This window comes from Tamandua tetradactyla, chromosome 9 (genome assembly GCF_023851605.1).
Source record: "Tamandua tetradactyla isolate mTamTet1 chromosome 9, mTamTet1.pri, whole genome shotgun sequence".
NCBI lineage: Eukaryota > Metazoa > Chordata > Mammalia > Pilosa > Myrmecophagidae > Tamandua > Tamandua tetradactyla.
In genome coordinates, this window is record NC_135335.1 from 25,075,137 (window position 1) to 25,082,775 (window position 7,639).

The window sequence follows — 7,639 nt, forward strand, 5'->3', positions numbered from 1 at the left end:
ACAAAAATGATTTTAAAATTTTTACAATGATTTTGCTAGTATGAAGGTGTAATATTCCCCAGAAAAGCCCATATTCTTTTAATCCATTCCTGATGATACAGACCTGCCTTAGGTGGAACCTTTTGTTTCAGTTACTTCAAATGCAATGCGGCCACCCCACTTAAGGAGGGTCTGAATCCTTTTACTGGAGTCCTTTATGAAGGGATAAAAAACAGAAAAAGCCCAGAGAAGCATATAGAGAAAAGCTTTGCAGAAGCTAAGAAACGACCCACAGAAGCTCAGAGAGGAAGCCACTGAAGCCAGAATCTGGAAGCAAGGAAATCTTGGAGAGAATGACCAATAGACATCATCATTTAACTTCCAATTACAGAGTTATACCAGATGATGGTGTTCTGTCTTCACAGTTCAGGTATCATTTTATTGATGCCTTAATTGGGACATTTTCATGGCCTTAGAATAGTAACTAATTTAATTAATCCCCATTGTAAAAACCAGTATATTACATCCCAGGAACTTAAGCAAACCAAACATACACACACACATGCACACACACAATCACATAATTTTTTTATATCAGATACAATAAATTATAGTTATGTTGAGATAAAAAGAAAACATAACCCAAATTAATATTCATTTACTTATGACACTTTAATAATAGTTTATCTATTCCCATTTGTTCTGATAACTATCTCTGGAAAAATCATTTAACACTCATTTTTAATTTTTCCTTTCACAGAAAACTGGTAATGAATATAAAAATTAAAGATAACATCGCATCAGTAGAATGAGGTGAATAAGAACACCATATTTAATTTTTAACTAATGTATCCCTCACAGTAATGTGTAAATGTGACACTGTTCTAGTTTGCTAGCTGCACTCAATAAATGCTGATGAATTTCAGGGTTTCTCTCTCAACTGGAAAGGTGCATGGTGAACATTGCAATGCATTCTAGCTTCCTCTCCAGGCCTCTTGCTTCATGAAGTTACCCCGGGGCATTCTCCTTCATCTCCAAAGGTTGCTGACTGGTGGATTCTGTAGTTCTGATGTCTCTGTTGTTCTCATGATTCTCAAGCTTTCTCCAAAATGCTTCCTCATTAAAAAGATTCCAGTAAAGTAATGAAGACCCACCTGGAATGATGGGAATCACATCTCCCTCTATTCAAAGTTAATACCTACAATTGGGTGAGTCACATCACCATGAGGACAACCCAATCAAGTTTCCAAGCTATAGTGCTGAATAGGAACTAGAAGAAATGGTTGCTACCACAAGATTGATTAGGATTAAAACACGGCTTTTCTAGGGCACATAATCCTTTCAAAATGGCATGCTCCACCCTCTGGACCCTAAAAATGACATGCTTTTTTCCATATACAAAAATACATTAATTCATCACAATATCAGAAATCCTTAAACTATTTCAATAACAATAGAAATGTAATACAAGATTTAAACCATTACAAGGTCTCATCAAAGGTAAATACAGGCATGGTCTGTCCTAAGTCAACATTATCCTCTGGCTCTGGGTGTGTAAAAATTCATTTGCTGCCAACAAACAAAGGAGACACAGTCATAAGATATATATAGCCATTTCAATATGGAGAGATTGGAGGGAACACAGGGATCACTGTACCCAAGCAGTCTTGAAAACCTGCAGGGCAATGGCCATTCAATTTCAAAGTCTGAAAATCATTTATCTTTGGGGTTTTAGAAAGTGGCAGTCCCACCCTTTCCAAGGATGTATGGAGCAGCTTGTCTCTGTCTGAATGCAAGGGGACTTCTTGGAGACCACCTTTTTCTTGGCTGTACCCTCTTCAAGCATCTGGGCTGCAACCAGGCTCTCTGTTATTTCCAGAGAATATGTTCAACCTTCCATGTGGTGGCATCCAGACTCTCTCAAATCCCCCAAGGAGTGTGTTGCACCCTCTCCAAGGTCTGAGGCTGAAGGATATCTTCACTCCACCAAGGTGAAAGGCCCATCTTCTGCCTTTGGGTCAAACTTACCCTCTCCACATACTTGGGTGGGTCTGCTCTCCTGGCCTGAAGATTCTTGATTCTGGAATTTTGCTTCCATAGTTCTGCTTCTGAAAGTATTTTACCCTCACATTGTCCCTTTTCTGCACCCCCCTAGTTGAGACTGGCAGCAATTCCTTTTATACAAGTCCCACAACACTCTTGTTGGCTTTCTATGTAGCAAGCAAGGATTGTGCCCATCAGACAGCAAGAGTTTCCACAAATCCTTCCTGAATAACTTTATTTCCAACCCTGGCCTTTTCTGAAATGACTGACTGGTTCCACATTTGGTTAGATTCTCACATGGGGCACTATTCTCTGGGGTCTCCCTTCCTGGAAGCCCAGAATTTTCCACATCATCAATTACTGGTTTCTTTGTACCCAAGAGCTCAATTCTTATATTTTTCTTGTCACATTTCATTATAAGCTGCAGGGAGAATCCAGACTGCACTTTCAACATTTAACTTGGAAATCTATTCTGTTAAATTTCCAAGTTTATAGCTTTTTAAATTCACCTTTCAGCCAAAACCACTCATCAACTTTGCCAGATTGTCTGCCATCTTAAAACATGGATTGCCTGTCTTACAGTTTGCAATAATACATTCCTCATTTCTGTCTAGCATACACATTTGTACCAACAGTTTCTTCAAAGCATTCTAGGCCTTCTCTATCAAGTTCTTCACAAATCTTCCAGAGTCTTTCTGTTATCCCTTTCCAAAGCTATTTCAACATGTTTGGTATTTGCAAACTACAGCAGCATCCCACTCTTACTACCAAAATCTGTTCTAGTTTGCTAGCTTCACTCAAGAAATGGTGATGAAGTTCAGTGTTTCTTTCTCAACTGGAAAGGCATATGGCAAACATGGTGACATCTTCTATCTTCCTCTTCAGGCCTCTTGCTTCATGATGGGTACTCTCATGGGGCACTCTTTTTCATCTCCAAAGGTTACTGGCTGATGGATTCTGTAGTTCTTGTGTCTCTGCTGTTCTCATCATTCTCAAGCTTTCTCCAAAATGCCTCTTCTAAAAGTTTCAAGTAAAGTAATCAAGGCCCAGCTGGAATGGGTGGGGTCACACCTCCCTCTATTGAAAGGTTAATACCCACAATTGGGTGAGTCACATCTCCATGGAGACAACCCAATAGATTTCCAACCTATGGTACTGAATAGGGATTAGAAGAAATGGTTGCTCCCACAAGGTTGATTAGGATTAAATCATGGCATTTCTAGGTTATATAAATCTTTTCAAACTTGTACAGTGAATGAATACAAATATGCCAAAGGATCCCAAAAGATTGTAATGCATTGATTTGGTGAGATAATAGGATAGAAGGATTGACTTGCTTTTTTTTTTGCAAAAATGAATTTTAATTTTAATCTTTAGTTTGATTTAAACATTGCTTTTAGTATGATGCCAACACCAGCTGTGCAGAAAGGGCCCTGGAAAGATGTTCATAGCAGCACACACCTGCGGCTCTTGTTCGGTTCTGGAGGCTCCAGGGCAGCCAATATTGCTTCATCAAATACATTCTTTAGGCCTATCTGTGTGAGTGCAGAACACTCCACATATTTGACAGCCTTCAGGTCACGGGCCAGCTTTTCAGCAGTCTCCGGAGTGATAGGCTTCTGTTTGCTCTTGGCAAGTTTCTCAATAGTAGAGGGGTCATCTCTGAGATCAATTTGGGTCCCAACAAGCAAGAAAGGAGTCTTTGGACAGTGATGAGTTATCTCAGGTACCCACTTTTCTTTCACATTTTCAAATGAGGACGGAGAGTCCACTGAAAAACAGACTAGAAATACATCTGTTTGTGGATAACTCAGCGGTCATAACCTGTCATAATCCTCTTGCCCTGCAGTATCAGAAAGTCCAAGAGTATGTGGCTCTCCACCAATCATAACTGTGACTGCATAGTTGTCAAAAACAGTTGGTACATATTCAGATGGAAATTTCTTTTTTGTGTAGGATATCAGGAGACATGTTTTACCAACAGCACCATCACCCACAACAACGCACTTAATTGTCTGCATTGCTGAAACAGTTTTGTATCCACTTTAAATACTTCAAATTCGATGTTGACTTCAGCTCCTCCGCCGGGGCGTTGGCAGCAATGCCGATTGAATTGCTTTTGTAAAATTTTTTTGTTTTTAGTAATAATTGGTAATGTGTGCTAAAGCTTTCTAAGCAAACATGTTTCTGTATGTCACATGAAAATAGGTAGAATTATGGGTGCATGGGTGACTCAGTGGTAGAATGCTCACTTTCCATGCAGTAGATCTGGGTTCAATTCCTGGACTATGCACCAAAAAAAGGTAGAATTCAGCTTACAAAATTCCCCATAAGACAAGAGTTAGAAAAAAGATCCATAACTCAAGATCCATAACTCAAGAATTAGTAATGTAACTTTTCTGACTAATGAAAATTACTGAGGCATTGCTCTCTTTTTTCTTTCAAATACCTACTTGTAAACTTTGGAGGAAAACTGAATGAATGAATATTTGTGAATCATGGCTCATTTATTTCTTTTGGATTCTGATATCTGTTCCTGGAAAAAAAAATTCAATTTTTTCCCATTTGTCATTTTACTGAAACCCTTAAAAGAGAATATGTAGTGAAAGATAGCTTCCTATAAGGAAAGTTTGATGGGTGAGATCACTAATTCAATTTGGAACTGTTGTCCCCTATGGTGTGTTTATATAACTAACCTAATACAAAGAATGAATAATATTAGTAAGTCCAAAGGCTGTACAATATGTTAGTTATTTGAATGAGCATGTCATATCATAAGACAGTGGGAGTTTGGGGTGTTTTTTCTGTTTGTTGCTTTTGAATGATTGGTAAAGATTGGTAATATGTGGTAGTAATTTCCAAGCAATGACATTTCTTTATATCATACAAAAATAACTTTGTTTTTCTTATAAATACACTTAAAAATGAATTGGCAAATGTACATTTAACTTTAGGAATTCAAAAGCCTTGCATAATTATAGAATAACAATAATGACATTTGTGCCTAGTGAAAATTCCTAATAAAGGATATGACCATTTTTTCTTTGTATATATTTATTTGTAAAAGTAAGAGGAAAAATGAATATATTTGTAGATTATATTTGCTATTGAAATATATTTACTTTCCGATGTGCTTTCCTTTTATCCACATGCCCAGAGCCACCTTCATAGCCTTATTTCTTAACCTGTCTATGATGGGATTCAAGGTTGGGGGTACCATAGTGTAGGACACAGAAGTTACAATGTCAAAAATAGAAAAAGATGTTGATGTTGACCTTAGTAAGCAGTGAAGCTACTGAAGAGAAACAATACATCCACTGGAAGGTGTGAAAGGCAAGTGGAGTAGGTTCTTAATTGGCCTTTTGATGGAATCTTCTTGACATTGGGGAAGTTATAGACAGAGGAAATGACAATGAAGTTAACACAGCAAGACTCCACAAACACAGTGATGAAGATGGGCACAATTTCTCCGTTAAATATTTTGAGCAAGAAACAGCTGATAACTGGGTGTTCTTTCAGAACTGTTTGAACACACTAGACCTAAAGGATAAAGAAAAGGTACCAGCTGTGTGCATCACAGTATTCAGATTCCCACCCAGGCAAGACATAACCACCATCTGCACACACATGTCCATGTTCATGATGACTTCACCTTGCACAGGATGACAAGTGGCAGCATAGCAGTTAAAGTACATTTTCGTGAATAAGAAAAACCCTGCAGAGGCCTTACAAACTGTCAAGAAGGCTTGGTGACACAGCTGAGGAAGCATATGGAGTTGTTTTGGGTCAGTGAGTTGAAAACCCCTTGGGGATTTGGGTATTATGATTGAAATGAGGCAGAGATCCAGGAAGCATAAATTCTTCAGTAACAACTGGACAGGGATGTGAAGGTGCTCATATAAAGTTGTGATCATGATAATCAGGACATTCCCCTTCAGTTCCTAAATGCATAAGAGTACTGGATCTACAGTGTACACATTTTCATTGGTAGAAAATCCAATGACTATTAATTCAGCCTTTCACATCTTCCGGCAGTTGTATTATTTCTCTTCATTAGCTTCACTGCTTACTAAGGTCAACATCAACATCCTTTTCTATTTTTGAAATTGTAATTTCTGTGTCCTGCACTATGGTACCCCCAACCTTGAATCCCATCATAGACAGACTAAGAAATAAGGCCATGAAGGTGTCTCTGGGCATGAGGATAAAAGGAAAGCACATCAGAAAGTAAATATATTTCAATATTTACTCACAGTCAAGTGGGAGATTGGTCATTACTGCAGTCATAATCAATAAAACATTGAAGAGAAGAATAAAACATCAATATAAAGTTTTTGAATATTCAACCTATAATGGGTGCCTGCATATGGTAATCACACAATCAATTATTCACCCACAAAATTACTCCCATGTGCATCATCTTTGGTTTATTGATCATAGAGTATTTCATTATTCCTTTGTTTTATTGAACCAATTTTGTTTCAGTTCACATAAATCTGTTAGCGTCCAAATATATGCTGTTGAAGATGATAAATGGCTTTATACTTCTATTGCCCTTAGAAATGCCTTTATACCTTCTTGATAAATCAAGATTGCCAATTAAAAAATGCTAAATTGTGACTTTGTCTGTCTGTCCCTATATTCTCTCCCATGACTAACACAATCTGAAACTCTGCACAGCTTCCAACAGTGAAAATTATCATTATAACACTGAACTATCACTAACTTTCCTCATCTACTTTGTAAAATATATAGCATTATTGCTCTCTCAAGAATGCTATTTAGAGCTGTTGTCTTATTTTGGAAATTTCAAAAAAGAATTTATCTAACAGCTGGCTTTTTTTTCCTTCTCATCTTCTTATAGGCAATTTTTTATAGGACACAACCTGGTTACTGAAGCTAACAAAAATGTCCAATGTATAAGCTAAAGTTTGCCTTCTATTTTCATCAAAACATTTACTTTATTATTTTTCATTTCTTGTTTTACAACATCTAATAAAAGAAATAATTCTGTTTTCTTCATGTGCTTAATTTTTTCTTTCATTATATTCACACATTATTAAAATGAATAATGCATGATATATTAGCTATACATCTGAAATTTAAAAAATTTATATAACAGATTTCATATTAATTACACTAACTATACACCATCCCTGTGACACTTACCTTTCCAATAAGATTAAATCAAATTATTTAGCAGGGGAGAAGGGATGACTCAGAGTTGGAGTTAAATTCACATGATACTAGTCTCATGAAATTGGTCAGTTGGCAATTCTATTAGCAGTATCTGGTTGATGGTTCCTACTTGTACATATTTTTTCTTTAATCTCTGTTTTAGCTTGCTCAAAGCTTCTAGAATGCAATATACTCAAAATGGTACAGCTTTTAAAATTGAATTCATTAAGTTACAGTTTTACAGCCCTATGGTCATAAAAATGTCCAAACTTTCTGTAAGCCATCTAGAGAAAGATACTTAGACTCAAGAAAGTCTGATATCTATCACAAGGTGTGCCAGATTGAAGCTGTTGTGTATCCCAGAAAATTCATATCCTTAAATCCTCATTCAATATTGTTGGGTGGGATCATTTTGATTAAATTGTTTCTATGGAGCTGT

General features: G+C 36.9%; 1 pseudogene; it reads right to left on the reverse strand.

The window, feature by feature from the left end:
• Positions 1-3,467: 3,467 nt before the first annotated feature.
• Positions 3,468-4,121, reverse strand: LOC143646006 (cell division control protein 42 homolog pseudogene; annotated as a pseudogene).
• Positions 4,122-7,639: the final 3,518 nt, after the last annotated feature.